The 8,280-nt window shown below is 43.7% G+C and overlaps 2 non-coding genes across 2 annotated transcripts; one reads left to right on the plus strand and one right to left on the minus strand.

The window, feature by feature from the left end:
• Positions 1 to 491: 491 nt before the first annotated feature.
• On the plus strand, positions 492 to 602 carry trnal-caa (transfer RNA leucine (anticodon CAA)). Its single transcript has 2 exons — positions 492 to 529; positions 557 to 602. It is a non-coding gene; the product is annotated as a tRNA-Leu (tRNA).
• Positions 603 to 5,868: 5,266 nt separating this feature from the next.
• Positions 5,869 to 5,979, minus strand: trnal-caa (transfer RNA leucine (anticodon CAA)). The gene is made up of 2 exons: positions 5,942 to 5,979; positions 5,869 to 5,914 (listed from the first exon to the last, which is right to left on the minus strand). It is a non-coding gene; the product is annotated as a tRNA-Leu (tRNA).
• Between the last annotated feature and the right edge of the window lie 2,301 nt (positions 5,980 to 8,280).

Raw genomic sequence — 8,280 nt, forward strand, 5'->3', positions numbered from 1 at the left:
ACAGCTCGACGAACTGCGACAGAACACATTAAAAAGTTAATAAAGTTATATTATACTCTACTCTTTACTTTAGCTTTCGTTATGATGCAGCATGAAGGAGCGACTGTACAGGGAGAAAAAGAGAAATCAGTTATAGATAATAAGGTGTGCATGTCACAGTCCTCCAGCAGTCAGGATGGCCGAGTTGTCTAAGGTGCCAGACTCAAGGTTTGACTCCTTACTCAGTTAAGGGACTTCTGGTCTCCAAATGAAGGTGTGTGTTGGAATCCCACTCCTGACACATCATTACTACATTTGGTTTCACTCCTTTATGTAGCTTTAGCATGAGTGCAAATTTTACTGAACTGGTCCTAACAATAAAGAAATATCATCCGGACTGACTCTCTTTGCATCACTGCATGCTTTACATGCACTGAAACTTGGTAAATATTTCATATATATTAACGTAGAAGGTAAAAATGGATCATAGAAGTCACCCCACTACGCCAGTAGTCAGGATGGCCGAGCGGTCCAAGGCGCCAGACTCAAGGTTTGATTCCTTCCTGAGTTAAGGGACTTCTGGTCTCCTAATGGAGGCGTGGGTTCAAATCCCACTCCTGACACAGCTTTACTTTATGTCACTGTCCACTGCTCTATGTAGCTTCAGCCATCCATCTTCATCCGGTATCGGGTTGGGGGGGGGGCGGAAAATCCAGCAGGGAACCCCAAACTTCCCTTCCCCGTGCCCCATTAACCAGCTCCGACTGGGGGATCCTGAGGCGTTCCCAGGCCAGGTTGGAGATATAATCTCTCCACCTAGTCCTGGGTCTTCCCCGGGGCCTTCTCCCAGCTGGACGTGCCTGGAACACCTCCCGAGGAAGGCGCCCAGGAGGCATCCTTACCAGATGCCCGAACCACCTCAACTGGCTTCTTTCGACGCGAAGGAGCAGCGGCTCTACTTCAAGCTCCTCTTGGATGACTGAGCATCTCACCCTATCTCTAAGGGAGACGCCAGCCACCTTCCTTAGGAAACCCATTTCGGCCGCTTTTACCCTGGACCTTATTCTTTCGGTCATGATCCAGCCTTCATAAGTGAGGGTAGGAACAAACATTGACCGGTAGATTGAGAGCTTTGCCTTCTGGCTCAGCTCCCTTTTCGTCACAACGGTGCAATAAACTGAATGTAATACCACACCCGCTGCTCTGATTCTCCGTCCAATCTCCTGCTCCATGGTCCCCTCACTCGCAAACAAGACCCCAAGGTATCTAAACTCCTTCACTTGGGGTAAGGACTCACTCCCTACCTGAAGAAGGCACTCCATTGGTTTCCTGCTGAGAACCATGGCCTCAGATTCAGTCTTTGCATCACTACATGCTTTATGTGCACTGAAACTTGGTAGATACTTCATAAAGATTAAAGTTGAAGGTAAAAATCAACTATAGAAGTCAACCAATCACACAGGTAGTCAGGATGGCTGAGTGGTCTAACGTGCCAGACTCAAGGTTTGAGTCCTTCCTGAGTTAAGGGACTTCTGGTACCCAAATGGAAGCGTGGGTTCATATTCAAAGACGCACACACGCAAACTCAGCTGATTATCCTCTGGACAGCTAGTCTCTTTGCCTTTTCTCTCTGTGTGGCGCGCGCACCCGCTCGCGGTGTGTGCTGCGTGTCTGCACTATTTTCCGACATAACAATCTCCTATACATGACTAAAGTAACGAGCCAATTTTGTAAAATGTAAGGAGTAGAAAGTACCGATATTTGTTTTAAAATGTAAGGAGTAGAAGTAAAAAGTCGCCAAAAAATAAATAGTAAAGTAAAGTAAAAATATCTGAAAAATCTACTTGAGTACAGTAACAAAGTATTTGTACTTTGTTACTTCCCATCTCTACGACCTGAGTGCTACATGAAAACAAAGTGTCTTATGGTTACAGCTCGACAAACTGTGACAGAACACATTAAAAAGATAATAAAGTTATATTATACTCTACTCTTTACTTTAGCTTTTGTTATGATGCAGCATGAAGGAGCGACTGTACAGGGGAAAAAAGGGAGATGTGTAATCAGTTATAGATAATAAGTTGCGCATAGTTGTCATAAGTTGTCTTAGTCCTCCAGTAGTCAGGATGGCCGAGTGGTCTAAGGCGCCAGACTCAAGGTTTGACTCCTTTGTAAGTTAAGGGACTTCTGGTCTTTAAATGGAGGCGAGGGTTCAAATCCCACTCCAGACACAACTTTACTGCATTTGGTTTTCCCACTGTTAAATGTAAGCGTTAACCTCAGCAGAAGACATTTGTTTGGGCCAAGAAACACAAGGCATAGACATTAGACCAGTGGAAAACTGGGCTTTGGTCAGATGAGTCCACATTTGAGATCTTTGGTTCCAACCGGCATGTCTTTGTGCAACGGAGAAAAGGTGACCAGATGGATTCTACATGCCTGGTTCCCACCGTGAAGCATGGAGGAGGAGGTGTGATGGTGTTTTCTGGTGACACTGTTGCGGATTTATTACAAATTGACGGCATACTGAACCAGCATGGCTACCACAGCATCCTGCAGCAGCATGCCAATCCCACATATTGTAAATGTAATCCCATGTAAATCCCACTCCTGACACAGATTTACTGCATTTGGTTTTCCCATTGTTAAATGGAAGGAAGCTTTGACCTCAATGCAAATGTTACAAACGTACTTTTTAAAATTGTAATGTAGAAGGTAAAAATAAATATGGCAGTCTATCCTGCTCCATTAGTAGTCAGGATGGCCAAGTGGTCTAAGGTGCCAGGCTCAAGATTTGACTCCTTCCTAAGTTAAGGGACTTCTGGTATCCAAATGGAGGCGATGGTTCTGATCCCACTCCTAACCCAGCTTTCCTTTATTTGGTTTCCCCACTCCTCTAGGTAGCTTTAGCATCAGTGCACATTTGACTAAACTGGTCCTAAAAATAAAGAAATACCATCCAGACTGACTGTCTTTGCATCACTACATGCTTTATGTGCACTTAAACTTGGTAAATACTTCATAAATATTAACCTAGAAGGTGAAAATGAACCATAGAAGTCAACCTACAACACAGGTAGCCAGGATGGCCGAGTGGTCCAAGGCGCAAGACTCAAGGCTTGACTCATTCCTGAGTTAAGGGACTTCTGGTCTACACATGGAGGCATGGGTTCAAATCCCACTCATGACATGGCTCAGCCTTTAATGTTGTCCCACTGCTCTACGTAGCTTTAGCATTAGTGCAACTCTTACTGAACTGGTCCTAACAATAAAGAAATACCATCCAGACTGAATGTCTTTGCATCACTGCATGCTTTATGTACACTGAAATTTGGTAAATACATTGTACATATAAACGTAGAAGGTAAAAATAAATCATAGAAGTCAACCAAAGTCCAAGTAGTCAGGATGGCCGAGCAGTCTAAGGTGCCACACTCAAGGTTTGACTCCTTTCTGAGTTAAGGGACTTCTGGTCTCCAAATGGAGGCATGGGTTCAAATCCCACTCCTGACACAACTTTACTATATATAGTTTTCCCACTGTTAAATGTAAGCGTTAACCAACCGCCGTGTCTTTGTGCGACGGAGAAAAGGTGACCAGATGGATTCTACATGCCTGGTTCCCACCGTGAAGCATGGAGGCGGAGGTGTGATGGTGTTTTTTTTTTTTCTGGTGAGACTGTTGGGGATTTATTCCAAATTGAAGGCATACTGAACCAGCATGGCTACCACAGAATCCTGCAGCAGCATGCCAATCCCACGTAATGTAAATGTAATCCCATGTGAGATAGTTACTGTGGATGGCATCACCCTGGTCTCCAGCCCGACTGTGAGGAATCTTGGAGTTATCTTTGATCAGGACATGTCCTTTAATTCCCACATAAAGCAAATTTCAAAGATTGCCTTTTTTCACCTACGTAATATTGCAAAAATCTGGAATATCCTGTCTAAAAATGAATCAGAAAAACTAGTCCATGCATTTGTTACTTCTAGGCTGGATTACTGCAATTCTTTATTATCAGGCTGTTCGAAGAAGTCCATAAAGACTCTTCCGCTGATCCAGAATGCTGCAGCACGTGTTCTGACAGGAACCAGGAAAAGAGATCACATCCCTCCTGTTTTAGCTTCTCTGCATTGGCTTCCTGTAAAATCCAGAATATAGTTTAAAATCCTTCTTCTCACCTACAAAGCTCTTCATGGTCAGGCACCATCTTATCTTGAAGAGCTCATAGTACCATACAACCCTACAAGAGCACTACGCTCCCAGAGTGCAGGGTTACTGGTGGTTCCTAGAGTCTCTAAAAGTAGAACGGGAGCCAGAGCGTTCAGCTATCAGGCTCCTCTCCTGTGGAACCAGGTTTCAGTTTGGGTTCAGGAGGCAGACACCGTACCCACATTTAAGAGTAGGCTTAAGACTTTCCTCTTTGATAAAGCTTATGGTTAGGGCATAGAATTGAAAATTGTTAGGGAGTGAGGCGTCGCAGCGTCCACCTAACCCTGCTTCTCGTCATAATTGTCAGATCTATCCATCATATAATCAATATTATAATAAAACTAGAATGAGGCAGGGCGAGACAGCCCAATCCGGTTGGGGAGAGTTCTAGCCTGACCAGGCTCCTCTCTTTACCCTGTCTCTCTTGGTTACGCTGTAAGAGTTTTAGACAGCTGGGGACATCCTTTGATCCACTGAGCTCCTCTCTCCTCTATCTTTCTATCTTTCCATTTATGTGCATCCATGTCCCAGAAATGCTTGTTACTAACCTAGCTCTGGGGAGTCATTCCCAGGAGTACTTATGTTCTTTTCCCCCCAGAATGTTTCCTCGGATCAGGGAGGCTCCAAAATCATGGTAGCAGCTGTCGCCATGGTCCCGCTACACGTTCTGCGATGCCATGTTCCTCCTGCTACGCTCTGCGGTGCCCAGCTACGTCCTGCCACGTCCAGCTACGTCCTGCCACGTCCTGCTACGTCCTGCTACGTCCTGCTGTGCCTTGTAATGCCCACAGTGCCCTGCTATGCCATGAACTACTACAAATAACTACTACAAACTACTATTTTTTTTTGTGACTGTTATTGCCACTCTTCACTCTAACCCCAACCGGTCGTCAGACACCGCCTACCAAGAGCCTGGGTCTGTCCGAGGTTTCTTCCCAAAGGGGAGTTTTTCCTCGCCACTGTCGCACTGTTGCTTGCTCTGGCGGGAACTACTAGAACTGTTGGGTCCTTGTAAATTCTGGAGTGTGGTCTAGACCTACTCTATCTGTAAAGTGTCTTGAGATAATTCCTGTTATGAATTGATACTATAAATAAAATTGAATTGAACTGAAAATGTGAATCCCACTCCTGACACAGATTTACTGCATTTGGTTTTACCACTGTTAAATTTAAGCGTTAACCAACCGCAGTGTCTTTGCATTGAGGAAGCGTTGACCTCAATGCAAATGTTACACAGTACTTTTTAAATTATTAATTTAGAAGGTAAAAGAAACGCAGGCAGTCAGGAAGGCACAGTCTAAGGCACCAGACTCAAGGTTTGACTCCTTCCTGAGTTAAGGGACTCCTGGTCTCCAAATGGAGGTGTGGGTTCAAATCCAGCCTCTGACACTACTCTTGTTAGTACTTGTACACACATATTTGGGCATGTGAAGAAATTGAAAGCTTTACAGGCCTGCTGTCCCTAGTTACTGTTACTAAGCTATGATTGAACAATGACTGTTCGGGGGTGGGGTATAGTGAGCTGTCAGTAGTATGATTATGTATGCGTCCTTTCGAATTAACTGAAACCAACAGTTGACATTGCAATAGTTAGGGAGACACTAAGCAGCTGCGATGATTCAACTTTATTGTCATCATTTAAAAAGAGTACTCAGAAAATGAGATGGAGTAAAGCCGTGTCAGGAGTGGGATTTGAACCCACGCCTCCATTTGGAGACCAGAAGTCCCTTAACTCAGGAAGGAGTCCAACCTTGAGCCTGGCACCTTAGACCGCTCGGCCATCCTGACTACTGCAAGCCACCTTCTACCTTAACATTTAAGATGCGGTCACCAATGTTTAAGTGCACGTAACGCATGCAGGGATGTTCTGAAGACCGCTGGATGATATTTCCTGACTGTCATGACAACCAATGGGGTGTCCTGTGTGTAGCTGGCTGCCATTCCTAATTAACCAACTCCTCTTATCCAATCAGGTGACACCTGGTCCATCAGCAAAAGGCCCTTCCTCCGTCGCTCTCACCCTCTTACCCAGCAGACTGCCAGAGCTGAGTCTCTCTACACCACTTTGGTAACCCTTAGTTCTCATTCAACTCTAATACTTTTCTCTCACCACTTCATCTCATTTGTCTAAAACATCGGGATAAACAATACCCATGCCCCTTCCCAAGTACCACAAAATGCAGATATATTTGAACAATAAAACCCTTTTTTTTCTTCAACAATCAAATAGTTTAAGTACAAAACAGGACCACTGCTTGGAATATAGTTTATCCGGCTTCATTTCATCCTTCCTGTAGCTTCCCATGAGCCAGAGTCTCAACACTCATGGGAAAGACAAAAGAATATGCCTAAAACATAGGAACATGAAAAGCCCTTGAATGCCCCATTACCACCCTTTGATGAGTCTTTACAATACACCCATGCCCGTGTTGAGGGGGATTTTCACTGCGCTGGTGCTGCTAGAATTCGTGACAAGAGTTGTCTCATGTTCTATATCACGGTACAAAAAAATCTCAGTAAATCGTCTCACATGAGAGCAGGCGTCCTTCAGCTGATAATAATTAAAGACTGTGAGACATCAGCTTTAGTTCCAGGGAAGAGACTCGAGAGCATTTAAGTTCACCAGAAGAAGCATCTATCTATCTATCGATCACTACGGTTACTACAGTTGCACTGATTCCGCAATAGCTACATACTGTACCTGAGACTGGGGATCAGATATTGACCTGCACGTCCAAAGCGTGTGAAGCGTGGCTCACAAAGCCGAGTGACCCAGTTAGCTGAAATAGAAAATGCCATTCACTTGTGGTGAGAGGTGAGAGGTGAGAGGTGAGAGGCTTAAATCTGGTGATGACATGGTGGAACCCTCTCTCCTAAGTTTAGTTTAGTTTAGTTTTTTTTTTTTTTTGAAGTACTGTACACACAATAAATTCAAAACCAAAAAAAGAATTTCAGTGCAGGAAGTCAGAGTCCTCCCCTAATACACATAAAAAACAACAACTAAATGATGATTACTCTAGAAGAAATACAAGAAATACAACAAGCAAACAGCGAAACGTTTAACACATGCTTAATTTACACATATCGAAAATAAAGCAACCAAAAAGAAAAACAACCATAGAGTTAGTCAATAATTAAACAGACATATCTTGCCAAAGGGTTAAGATAAAATGAGAAATATCTTTAAGTGTGACCTAAAGGCTGGCAAAGTTCATGGCTTTAGGTACCCATTCAGTGATAGTAGTGGGCCTCGAAATCAGATGAAAAAAAACAATGAAATGATGCACGACAGGTACAAATGTGAGTGTATATCTGAATCATCGGGCGGTGGGAGAAACACAACAGCGCGTATTCAGTAGGTCGCATATTGCTGCCATAATCCTGGAAGCTTAGAAACTTGTTTTTGGCGTATGCGTAGAAAATTTGGCTCCTTAAAAAGTCTTAAATTCGCTGAAGTATTGTGTTCTAGGTCTTAAATCGTTTTAAAATGGTCTTGATTTTCCTACGGCCACGTAACGCTGCCTCTAATGCTCATTAAAATGTTTCCGCCGTGGTTCTTTCTGTCGCTAGTCCAAATATAATTTAATAATATGTAAATATAATGTGCTGTAACTACAAATGAGACCAACATGCTACTTATTGCAGCCAATCAGACCACAGTACTATAATGCCAATGAGGAAATCAGGGAATTGTTTCAGACTGTGTATCCAGACTCTGACGTCTGACTTTTTTTAAGTTGTGATATTAATTGATTAAAGTGCTCATATTATGCTCATTTTGGAATAGGGTTTACATGATTTAATTTTCAAAAACTCCATTTTTGTGTACTGCTCATTGCAGAAGCACATTGCTGCAGCTCTCTTTTATCCTGTGGTTGAGCTCTCTGTGTTAGCTCCCCGAGTGGGGCATCGCCTTCTTTATGTGCAGTAGCTAGGTAAGGACTACTAGCCAGTCAGAAGCAGAGTATGAGGGCGTGCCCTGACAGTAGCTAGATAAGGACTACTAGCCAGTCAGAAGCAGAGTATGAGGGCGTGCCCTGACAGTAGCTAGATAAGGACTATAGCCAGTCAGAAGCAGAGTATGACGGC

Source organism: Etheostoma spectabile, unplaced genomic scaffold (genome assembly GCF_008692095.1).
Source record: "Etheostoma spectabile isolate EspeVRDwgs_2016 unplaced genomic scaffold, UIUC_Espe_1.0 scaffold00018537, whole genome shotgun sequence".
Classification (NCBI taxonomy): Eukaryota; Metazoa; Chordata; class Actinopteri; order Perciformes; family Percidae; genus Etheostoma; species Etheostoma spectabile.